Here is an 11,253-nt window from a genome sequence, read left to right on the forward strand (position 1 = left end):
ATTGAGTTAACACTGAAAGTAAACAGTATGTTGATCCATTTCCTTCCTTCCCAATAGTCTATGAATATTCTTTTCTTTCTGAGACTATAATAAACTTGTAGTAAAATGTTTATGTCTTTCATTTCACATTTTAGTATTTTTGGTTTACTCTTAATGATGAGTATAGATTCAGAGGTTAACGTTTACCTAAGATACATATTTTTCAATCTAGAAGTAAATATCTAATAAAGGTACTCAGTTCAGATGTTTGATTTTTTAATTAGGTTTAATATTTTTAATAGTTTTCAATACCATTGTATAAAGGGGTGAAAGATTTGTTAATTGAAGTCAGATAATTTCCCCACACATTACTATTGAACCCTGCCTTCTTTACTTCATCCATCTCTTAGATTTCATAAAATCTGTAAAAAGCAGTAACTTTTAGCAGATTTACCTCCTCCTGTTCCCTGGTAGATCTGTTCAGGAGTACTGTCATCATTGTTTTTAGCCACTAAGTCGTGTCCGACTCTTTACAAGCACGTTTCAGAAATATGAGGTCCCTTACCCAAGACCACACGCTGCAGTCCCATTGCCCCCGTGAAGCACTGACCACACCCTCTCCCCAACAGGGTCCCAGAGGCTCAGAGCTGTCTCAGACTCTGACTGCCTTTTTGTCGCTGAAGAGACCTTGTGAGAGGGGGTGACGGGTGTGGGGACAGGTGACACAGACTGGCATAGTGGTGCAGTGAGGGGTGGCTGAGTAGGTCATCAGAATAAACTCTGAGAACATGGGGGAAACTCCTAGCTTTTCATTTGTGGAGAGAAAATGAAAATTTAAGGTAACATCATCATATATAGGTGATGCTAGTGGTGTAGAACCCGCCTGCCAGTGTGGGAGACATAAGAGACGTGGGCTCCATCGCTGGTTTGGGAAGATCCCCTGGAGGAGGGCATGGCAACCCACTCCAGTATTCTTGCCTGGAAAATCCCATGGACAGAGGAGCCTGGTGGCTACAGTCCATGGCGTTGCAAAGGGTCGGACACGACTGAGCGACTAATGCTTTCACTTTCTTTTTTTTCTTCAGGTGCTAAACTGGCTACTGAAGGTACACTAGGAATTGGTCCACGATTGCCTTTGCTCCCAGGATGCTCACAGTACAGGAAGTGCCAGGCAAGGGGAACAGGAGAGAAGGGCATTTTCAGCAGAGAAAGTGGCAAAGGCAAGGCCCAGGGGCACAGGAGAAGATGTTCTGCTCTGGGCATGGCCAGCCCTTCTGTGTGGCTGGACCTTGGCATCAGGTTGGCGGGAGATGAGGTCAAAGAATTTGCACAGAACAAGCTGGGCACAGATGCCACACAATGCTCTTGGGTTTGGGGTCCTTAGGCAAGAAGGAGTTCCTTCAAGTTTTCCTTTTATAATGCTCTCTTTCACACAGTGTGAAAGCCGCATCTGGGCAGAGAAGGGCTGAACTGGGAGCTAAGCCAGAAAGCAGAAGCCAAGGATGACATAGGATGGACAAACAAAGTCCTATTGTATAGCATAGGGAACTATATTCAATATCCTGGTATGAATCATAATGGAAAAAATATGAAAAAGAATACATATATGTATAACTCATCACTTTGCTGTACAGTATAAATGAACATAATATTGTAAATCAACTACGGTTGTTGTATAGTCACTAAGTTGTGTCCAGCTAGTTTGCAACCCACATGGACTGTAGCCAGCCAGGCTTCTCTGTCCATGGGATTCTCCAGACAAGAATACTGGAGGGAGTTGCCATGCCCTCTTCCAAGGGATCTTGCCAACAAAGGGATCAAACCTGTGTCTGCTGCCCCACTTTTGAAGAGCCAGGAGAAAAACAGGGCACTGCACATGCCCCGCTGCACACAACACCTCCTCAGGGGCGGGCAAAGCACTTAAGTCACCCCTTGGCCTTACCTCTGGACACATCCCTACCTTCATCCCAGGTAAGGAACTAGCCCACCCTTCTTAGGGAGCAACTAAGTAAGGAAACTTGTTCTCACTGCCCCCATTGAAGCAGGGGCCTCAGTAAAGACTTGCCTGAATTTCTTGTCTGGCTTCTAGTCAATATCTATTGATTAAGGAGGCCAAGAGCCCCAGTCAGTAGCATCCTGGGGCAACCCCACTCCCTGTTTTTGGCTGTGTGAAATGTCTTCAATGATTCTCCATTGTGATTGCAAGGACAACTCTGTAAGAATTAATGTATCTGGAAGGTGTTGGGGACCCAAGCCAAATTCAAATACTTCCAGGTCCAGAGTTTACAATCATGCAAATCAGGGAAGAAAAGAACTTTTAAAAAGCCCAGAAATTACACCCTATGTGAGAAAACAAAGAGGACTTGGAGGTAATGGAATTTTTTTTCCCCACTGTGTTGTTTCCATATTTTCTCAATGAGCCTTAAAATGCTTTTAAGATAAGGAAACCAAAAAACCATTATACTTATGAGAAGTCAGGGTCATGAAGAAGGGGGGACTATCTTCAAGGTATTTTGCCAGACATTTCATTTAAATGAATGTGTATTAACAGAAGCTGTAGTAATAAGACCAGAGAGACACCACTGTTGCAAAATCACGGAAACCCACATCACACTGCCTCTTGGCCTCCCAGGCCAATGTCACAACAGAAAACACATGTTGTGGTTGTCTGTGTGTCACAAATTGCAATGACGTGGTGGGAAAAGACAAACAAAAAGCCCTCTTATTGACTCATGGCAGCTGACACAGATAGCCCACATGGTTCCACCATGCTGGTTGTAAAAGGCAGGGAGGGACAGGCAGCTTCTGTGACCACAACAGGAAGGACCTTATGCCTTTAATGAATGACATCGAATTATCCACCCCCATTTGCAAAGCACGTGCTACTCATTATCTTATCTGACCTCTGAGGAGGCAAGATGGATATTATTATATCTAACAAAGGAATTGTATACAAAATGATAAAGAAGAAAAGCTAAATATGGAAGTTTTCTGTAATGATTCTAAGATCCAGTTACAATGGCAGAGGGTTATTAACACACCACATCCACCAAGCAGTTCTCTGCCACACAAGCTAGGTGTACCACAATCCAATTCAATTCTAACACTATCTCCCCAAGACAGCATGAGACTCCACAGGTCAAGGGCTCCATCCTACAAGGTGCTCCCCCTACACTTCAGACACCAGTCACAAGTTGTAGGTCCCCCTCACTCACCACTTCTGTTCAGCTTGGCTATAAACCACCTCCTTGGGTTTGGTTTGATTAATCTGTTAGAGTGGCTCACAGAACTCAGAGAAACATTTACGTTTGTTGTTGTTGTTCATTCACTAAGTCGTGTCCAGCTCTTCACAACTCCATGGACCGCAGCACTCCAGGCTCCTCTGTCCTTCACTGTCTCCCAGAGTTTGCTCAAACTCATGTCCATTGAGTTGGTGATGCTATCTACCCATCTCACCCTCTGCTGCCCACTTCTCCTTTTGCCTTCAATCTTTGCAGCATCAGGGTCTTTTCCAATGAGGTGGCTCTTCACATCAGGTGACCAAAGTATCGGAGCTTCAGCTACAATATCAGTCCTTCCAGTGAATATTCAGGTTGATTTCCTTTAGGATTGAATGGTTTGTTCTCCTTACAGTCCAATGGACTCTCAAGAGTCTTCTCCAGCACCACAATTCAAAAGCATACTTACATTTACCAGCTTATTACCGGATATCATACCTGGAGATTGTCAACTGAGTGAAGTTAAGTCACGCAGTGTGTGTCGTATGTCATACACATATGACATCCATTATGTGTAGAATCTAACAAGAAATGATACTAATGAACTTAATTACAAAGCGGAAACAGACACCCAGACTTAGAGAACAAACTTAGGGTAGCCGGGGAGAAGGATGGAGGGAAAGAATAGTTAGGGAGTTTGGGATGGACATGTACACACTGCTATATTTTAAATGGATGATTAACAAGGTCCTACTGTATAGCACAGGGAACTCTGCTCAGTGTTATGTGGCAGCCCAGATGGGAGGGGACTTTAGGGGAGAATGGACACATGTATATGTGTAGCTGATTCCCTTCACTGTTCATATGAAACTACCACCACATGGTTAGTCAGCTCTACTCCAATATAAAAGTTAAAAAAAATAAAATACATGATAAAGGATACAGATGAGCAGCCAGGTGAAGAGATACATAGGGTGAGTTCTGGGAGGGTCCCGAGTTCAGGAGCTTCCATTCCCATGGAGTTGGAGTGCATCACCCTCCTGGTGTAGACGTGTTCACACACCAGGAAGCCCCCTGACTGCTGTACTGTTGGTATTTTACGGCTGCTTCCTTACATGGACACAATCAATTTCTAATTCCATTTTCAGCCTCTCCCCCCTCTCTGGAGGATGGGGGTGGAACTGAAGTTCATAGCCTCTAATTATGGTTTGGTCTTTCTGGTGACCAGTGCTCATTGGAAAGCTCCCCCATCCCCCACCACCAGAGTCGCCTTAATAGAGCAATAAGATGCTCTTTATTTTTTTGAAATCTTAAATCTTATCTTATCACTTAGGAATGTACAAATGTTTTAGGAGCTCTGTACTAGGAATTGGAGGCAGAGAGCAGTATAAATATTTCCCATTATCTCAAATTTTCCAACATAGTAAGACAAACTGCCAAATTTTTTTAAAATGGGCAAAAGATTTGAACAAAAGCCATCTACAAAATAAGATATGTGAATGGTCCAAATGTATAAGAACAAACACTCAACACTGTTAGTCATCAGGAAAAAAAAATTAGAACACAATGAGATGCCTCTATATATAGTCTAATATTAAATAAAACAGATTCGGCAAAGATGTGAGCAACTGAAACGTTCACAAATTCCAGGAAGGGAAAAAAAATGGTATCAGCATTATAAATAACTCTGGCAGCTTCTTACAAACTGCTAAACATATGCTTACCATGTGACCCAGCCATTCCAGTCCTAGCTACTTAAACAAGAGAAATGAAAACATAACTCCCCACAAAGACCTGTATGTGGATGTTCATAATAGCTCTATGTACAATTGTCAAAAATGGTAAACAAATCAAACATCCATCAGGAGTCAAACGAATATGTAAATTATGGTATATCCTTACAATGGAAAACTACTCAAGAGTAGAAAGGAACTAACTGTTGACAAACACCAAAACCTGGGAAAATCTCAGAAAACATTAGGCCGTGCAAAAGAAGCCAGCCACAAAGGACAATACATGTAGAATTCCATTCACAAGAAATTAGTGAGTGAAAGTCACTCGATCATGTCCAGCTCTTTGTGACCCTGTGGACCATACAGTCCATGGAATTCTCCAGGCCAGAATACTGGAGGGGGTAGCCGTTCCCTCTCCAGGGGATCTTCCCAACCCAGGGATCAAACCCAGGTCTCCCACATTGCAGGCATATTCTTTACCAGCTGAGCCACCAGGGAAGAATGAAATTAGAGAGGGAGCCAATTGAAGTTACAATGATAGATAGTAGATAAGTCATTGACCGGGGTGGAGAGAGGGTTGGGGATGGGAGGCTAGCTGCAAAGAGGCATAAGGGAATTTTAGGAGGAGAGGTACATATTCTATGATTTGGTTGAGGTATTCACTTCACAAGTCTTTTTATTTGTCAAAACTCATCAAGGTGTACATTTACAAATGGATTTTTAGGGGATGGTGATTGCAGCCATGAAATTAAAAGACGCTTACTCCTTGGAAGAAATGTTATGACCAACCTAGATAGTATATTCAAAAGCAGAGACATCACTTTGCTGACTAAGGTCCATCTAGTCAAGGCTATGGTTTTTCCAGTGGTCATGTATGGATGTGAGAGTTGGACTGTGAAGAAGGCTGAGCGCCGAAGAATTGATGCTTTTGAACTGTGTTGTTGAAGACTCTTGAGAGTCCCTTGGACTGCAAGGAGATCCAACCGGTACATTCTGAAGGAGATCAGCCCTGGGATTTCTTTGGAAGGAACGATGCTAAAGCTGAAACTGCCATACTTTGGCCACCTCATGCAAAGAGTTGACTCATTGGAAAAGACTCTGATGCTGGGAGGGATTGGGGGCAGGAGGAAAAGGGGATGACAGAGGATGAGATGGCTGGATGGCATCACAGACCTGATGGACGTGAGTCTGAGTGAACTCCAGGAGCTGGTGATGGACAGGGAGGCCTGGCGTGCTGTGATTCATGGGGTCGCAAAGAGTCAGACACAACTGAGCGACTGAACTGAACTGAACTGAACTGGTGGTTCCATGGTTAAGACTTTGCCTTCCAGTGCAGTGGGTAAGGGTTCAATCACTGGTCAGGGAGCTAAGATCCCACATACCTTGCAACAGAAAAACCAGAACATAAAACAGAAACAATATTGTAACAAATTCAATGTGTGCTAAGTCATTTCCGAGGTGTCCAACTCTTTGCAAACTCCAGGCTCTTCTGTCTATGGGATTCTCCAGGCAAGAATACTGGAATAGGTTGCCATTTCCTCCTCCAGGTAACCCTCCCAACCCAGGGATTGAACCCGTGTCTCTTACATCTCCTGTATGGCAGGCGGGTTCTTTACCACTAGCGCCACCTGGGAGACTCTAAAAATGGCCCACATCAAAAAAATCTTTTAAAAATGAACTTTTATTGTATGTAGATTATAATTTTAGTAAGGTTGATTTTTAAAAGAAAATAATATAACCAAGTGTGACCTCATTTAGGCAAAAAAAAAAAATGTATGTATGTATAAATGCAAAAGATGTCAACCAAAGAAAGTACTTCAGATCAGTGCATTTGGGAGTGAGGAGGTATAAGCCAGGACGTCGACCTTTTCTTCTACAAAGTCTGTGCTAAAAACAACTAGCTTATGGGATTTGTCCAGGAAACACCAGAGGCAGATGAGATTCAAGTCCAGGCTTTCTGATTCCATCAGTCGGAATGACCCAGGTCCCAAGACGTGGCTCAGAAGGAAGACATTCTCCACCATCTGTTGCTCAGTTTGACGGCACACAAATGTCACTTAGGAAAGTGCTAATTATGGAAAACGTTGCTCAGTTTCAGTGGAAACAGTGCTGTAGATACTGATTTCAAGCGTTAAATATTTATGTCATTGTTACTAATAATGTCTTCTCGGAAATAGAAAGAGCTGTGTCTCTGCTTCCACATCCTCAAGGGTCACTTGGCACAGACAGGATTCACAGATTCACCTGTCAGTGCTCTCCGCCAGGTCCACAGCTTAGCCCCTCCTGGTACCATCAGGAATGGTTCTCCAAACATTTCATAATGCTACAGCCCAGACCTCAAAAAATTCTGCACTTTACTTCCAAAAATATGAATCACCACAAAGTTTATATCAAGCATCTTGTGCGTGTGTGTGTGTGTGTGTGTGTGTGTGTGTGTGTGCTCAGACATGCTGGGCTCTTGACCCCATGAACTGTGGCCTGCCAGGGTCCTCTGTCCATGAAATTTCCCAGACAAGAGTACTGGAGTGGGCAGCTGTTTCCTTCTCCAGGGGATCTTCAGGAATGGAGCCTGCATCTCCTGCACCGCAGGCGGATTCTTTGCCAACTGAGCCACCAGCAGAGCATCAGCCATTTTTAGTGCCCTCAAACTGAGCGCATCTAAAAATCTGTAATTTTAGAACAGTGTCAGATACAGATAGCCCTATTTAAGAAGCAATGAATAGACAGAGCTGAAAAACAAATGCCAATTTTCTCTTAAAACATTTTTGTGGTGAGGGGGTGTTTTTTTGTTTTTGTTTTCCTCCCTATTTCTCAGCTGAGTTTAGCTTTGCTAAAAAATCTGTAATAGATCCTAGACTGGCAAGCTCTGAGGCACTTCCCTTGAACTGAGGGTACATGACCACTAGGTGGCGAGGGAGAGCGAGTTCCTTGAGGCGCGGGGGGCGGGGGTGGTGCAGCTTGCGTCGATGTAGACTGCTGCGCTGCTCCTCACAAAGAAGTGACTGGGTCTTTCTGACCCACACATTCCTTGGAAGCATAGAATCTGTTTGTTAAAACCTCCATAACATGCCTATCTAATGATGAAAACATTATATAGACTTCAGAAGAAAACTGTGGCAAACTCGTTTTAAAAAATGTTTCCTGATATAAGGTGCTGAAGGCAGACACTTCTCCAGCAAAGCAGTGGTTTATGGCTTGGCTTTGCCTGCAAACGCCGTCTTCTTAAATCAGCCTGGAACCCAGACAACACGCAGCACACCCTTCAACTGCTATATAATGCAGAGGAATTGTCTCTCTCATTGCTTCCTGCTGGCTTTTCTCTCTGTGGAGAGAAACAGCTGATAGGATGGCAATGAGCCCAAATCTGGGAAGAGGGTGCCTTGGTGGCAAGGTACAATTTGAAAATTTAGCTAAGGATTGTCAGATACTTTCACCCACTTCACAATTTTTTCTGCCTTTTCTCATCTGTTTTATACAACCCCCTCCACATGTTAAATGAAAGCGGATCAGTTGTGTCTGACTCTGCAACTCCATGGACTAGCTCACCAGGCTCCTCTGTCCATGGACTTCTCCAGACAGGAATACTTGAGTGGGTTGCTATTCCCTTCTCCACTGATCGAACCCAGGTCTTTTGAAATGCAGGCAGATTCTTTACCATCTGAGCCACATTATTCCTGACCTGCCTTCCAAAACTACCCCAGAAAAAACTGGTTTGTGGACTTAAAGAGAGCCAGGTGACAGTATCAATGAGAAAACTTTCTATGATATTTCCAAGAGTAACCTTGATTCCACATGAGATTTGTCTGACCCAAACCTACACCCACTCTATGTCAAAGAGTCAGACAACCTTCCCACCAGGCCAGACTGGGGGCGGTGGCGGGGTGGGAGGGCGTCCAGAGAGAGCCCCCTTCTCCAGGCTGAGCCAGGCGATGAGTGGATGATCAACCCTAAGATCCATCTAGACATCTAAGGGAGTCCAAGAAAGCTGCAAGCCTTACAGAAGCTAGAAATGACCAAAGTGGTAGCAAGAAAACGCTAAACAGAAACCATTATACAGCCTTGCAGTTTCCAGGAAAGTTCAGAAAAATATCTTCCAGAAGCTGCCTTTACTCCATATCTCAGCAGTGAGAGAGGTCTGCGGGCCTGAAACTGGTGGTTGGGAAAAGAAACACACAAAGCACCCTACAGCAGGAACCGTGGGAGACAAAGCCAATGACTAGAGACTGGATGGGGCTTCCCGGGTGGCACTACTGGTTAAGTACCCGCCTGCCAATGCAGCAAATGCAAGAGACATGGGTTCGATCCCTGGGTCAGGAAGATCACCTGGAAGAGGGCATGGAAACCCACGCCAGTATTCTTGCCTGGAGAACGACTAGGACAGAGGAGCCTGGCGGGCTACAGTCTGTGGGATCCCAAAGAGTCTAGCACGACTGAGCACCAGCACGCACGCACAGAGAGCAGATGCAGCCAGACACAGACCTGTCCCCCACAACCCCCAGCAGCTCCACAGGGCGAAGACGTCTTCACAACCTGGGTGCCTCCAGGGGAGAAAGAAAGGGTGGGGTGAAATCCTGAGCTGCCTGCGTTTAAACCTAAAGTGACTGAAGGACCTCCCTAGTGTCTCAGTGGATAAGAACCCACCTGCCAATGCAGGGGATGTGTGTTTGATCCCTGATCAGAGGAGATTCCATATGTCGAGGAACATCTAAGCCCATGGGCCACAACCATTGAGCCCGTGTGCTACAACTACTGAAGCCCAATTACCGTAGAGCCCATGCTCCACAAGAGAAGCCACCGCAATGAGAAGCCTGTTTACCACAACTAGAGTTACCACTGCTCACTGCAACTGGGAAAAACCCGCAGGCAGCAACGAACACCCAGCACAGCCAGAAATAAATAAATAGCTTTTAAAAAGCAGACCTGAGGATGTCTTAAAGTCCTTCAATTAAAAAAATAAAATGAAATTAGCTGAAATGACTACGGAAAATCTGAATTGCCTGAGTGTGCCTGAAAGGAACAATGACAACAAAATTAGGTAGTTCATCAGAGACGCGGTGAAAGTGCTAGTCGCTCTGCTGCTGCTGCTGCTGCTGCTAAGTCACTTCAGTCGTGTCCGACTCTGTGCGACCCCATAGACGGTAGCCCACCAGGCTCCCCCGTCCCTGGGATTCTCCAGGCAAGAACACTGGAGTGGGTTGCCATTTCCTTCTCCAATGCATGAAAGTGAAAAGTGAAAGTGAAGTCGCTCATCATGTCCGACTCCTAGCGACCCCATGGACTGCAGCCTACCAGGCTCCTCTGTCCATGGGATTTTCCAGGCAAGAGTACTGGAGTGGGGTGCCATTGCCTTCTCAGGTTAATCGCTCAGTACCGATACTTTGCCGACTAAGGTCCGTCTAGTCAAGGCTATGGTTTTCCCAGTGGTCATGTATGGATGTGAGAGTTGGACTGTGAAGAAGGCTGAGTGCCGAAGAATTGATGCTTTTGGACTGTGGTGTTGGAGAAGACTCTGGAGAGTCCCTTGGACTGCAAGGAGATCCAACCGGTACATTCTGAAGGAGATCAGCCCTGGGATTTCTTTGGAAGGAATGATGCTAAAGCTGAAACTCCAGTACTTTGGGCACCTCATGCAAAGAGTTGACTCATTGGAAAAGACTCTGATGCTGGGAGGGATTGTGGGCAGGAGGAGAAGGGGACGACAGAGGATGAGATGGCTGGATGGCATCACTGACTCGATGGACGTAAGTCTGAGTGAACTCTGGGAGTTGGTGATGGACAGGGAGGCCTGGCATGCTGCGATTCATGGGGTCACAAAGAGTCGGACACTACTGAGCGACTGAACTGAACTGAACTGAATACCCAATTCTTTGTGACCGTATGGACTGTGGCCCAACAGGCCCCTCTGTCCATGGAATTCTCCAGGCAAGAATGCTGGAGTCCAGGTAGCCATTCTCCTCTCCAGAGGATCTTCCCTACCTAGGGACTGAACCCAGGCCTTCTGCATTGCAGGCAGATTCTTTACCAACTGAGCCACTAGTGAAGCCCTCAGAGATGCAGGGGAGTTACCAAAAAAAAAAAGGAGGAAAATTCTATTTGTGCTCCCCTAAGTCTATGACCATTGATGTGTGTTCACTTCCTGGGAAATGGCCCAAAGCCGAGTTCTTAGTAATGAGACTGAGGCTGACTTCTATTTCTGGACTTTGCACGGAAGGCAGGGAAGTTACTATGAAAAGAAGGAAGTGAGCCCCAGAAATTGACTCCGTGATCATCGCCACATTCTCTCAGTTGAGATCTCCACAAGGCAGGTTGTGGGATCCCGTTTT

Source organism: Ovis canadensis, chromosome 3 (assembly GCF_042477335.2).
Source record: "Ovis canadensis isolate MfBH-ARS-UI-01 breed Bighorn chromosome 3, ARS-UI_OviCan_v2, whole genome shotgun sequence".
In the NCBI taxonomy this organism is placed as follows: domain Eukaryota; kingdom Metazoa; phylum Chordata; class Mammalia; order Artiodactyla; family Bovidae; genus Ovis; species Ovis canadensis.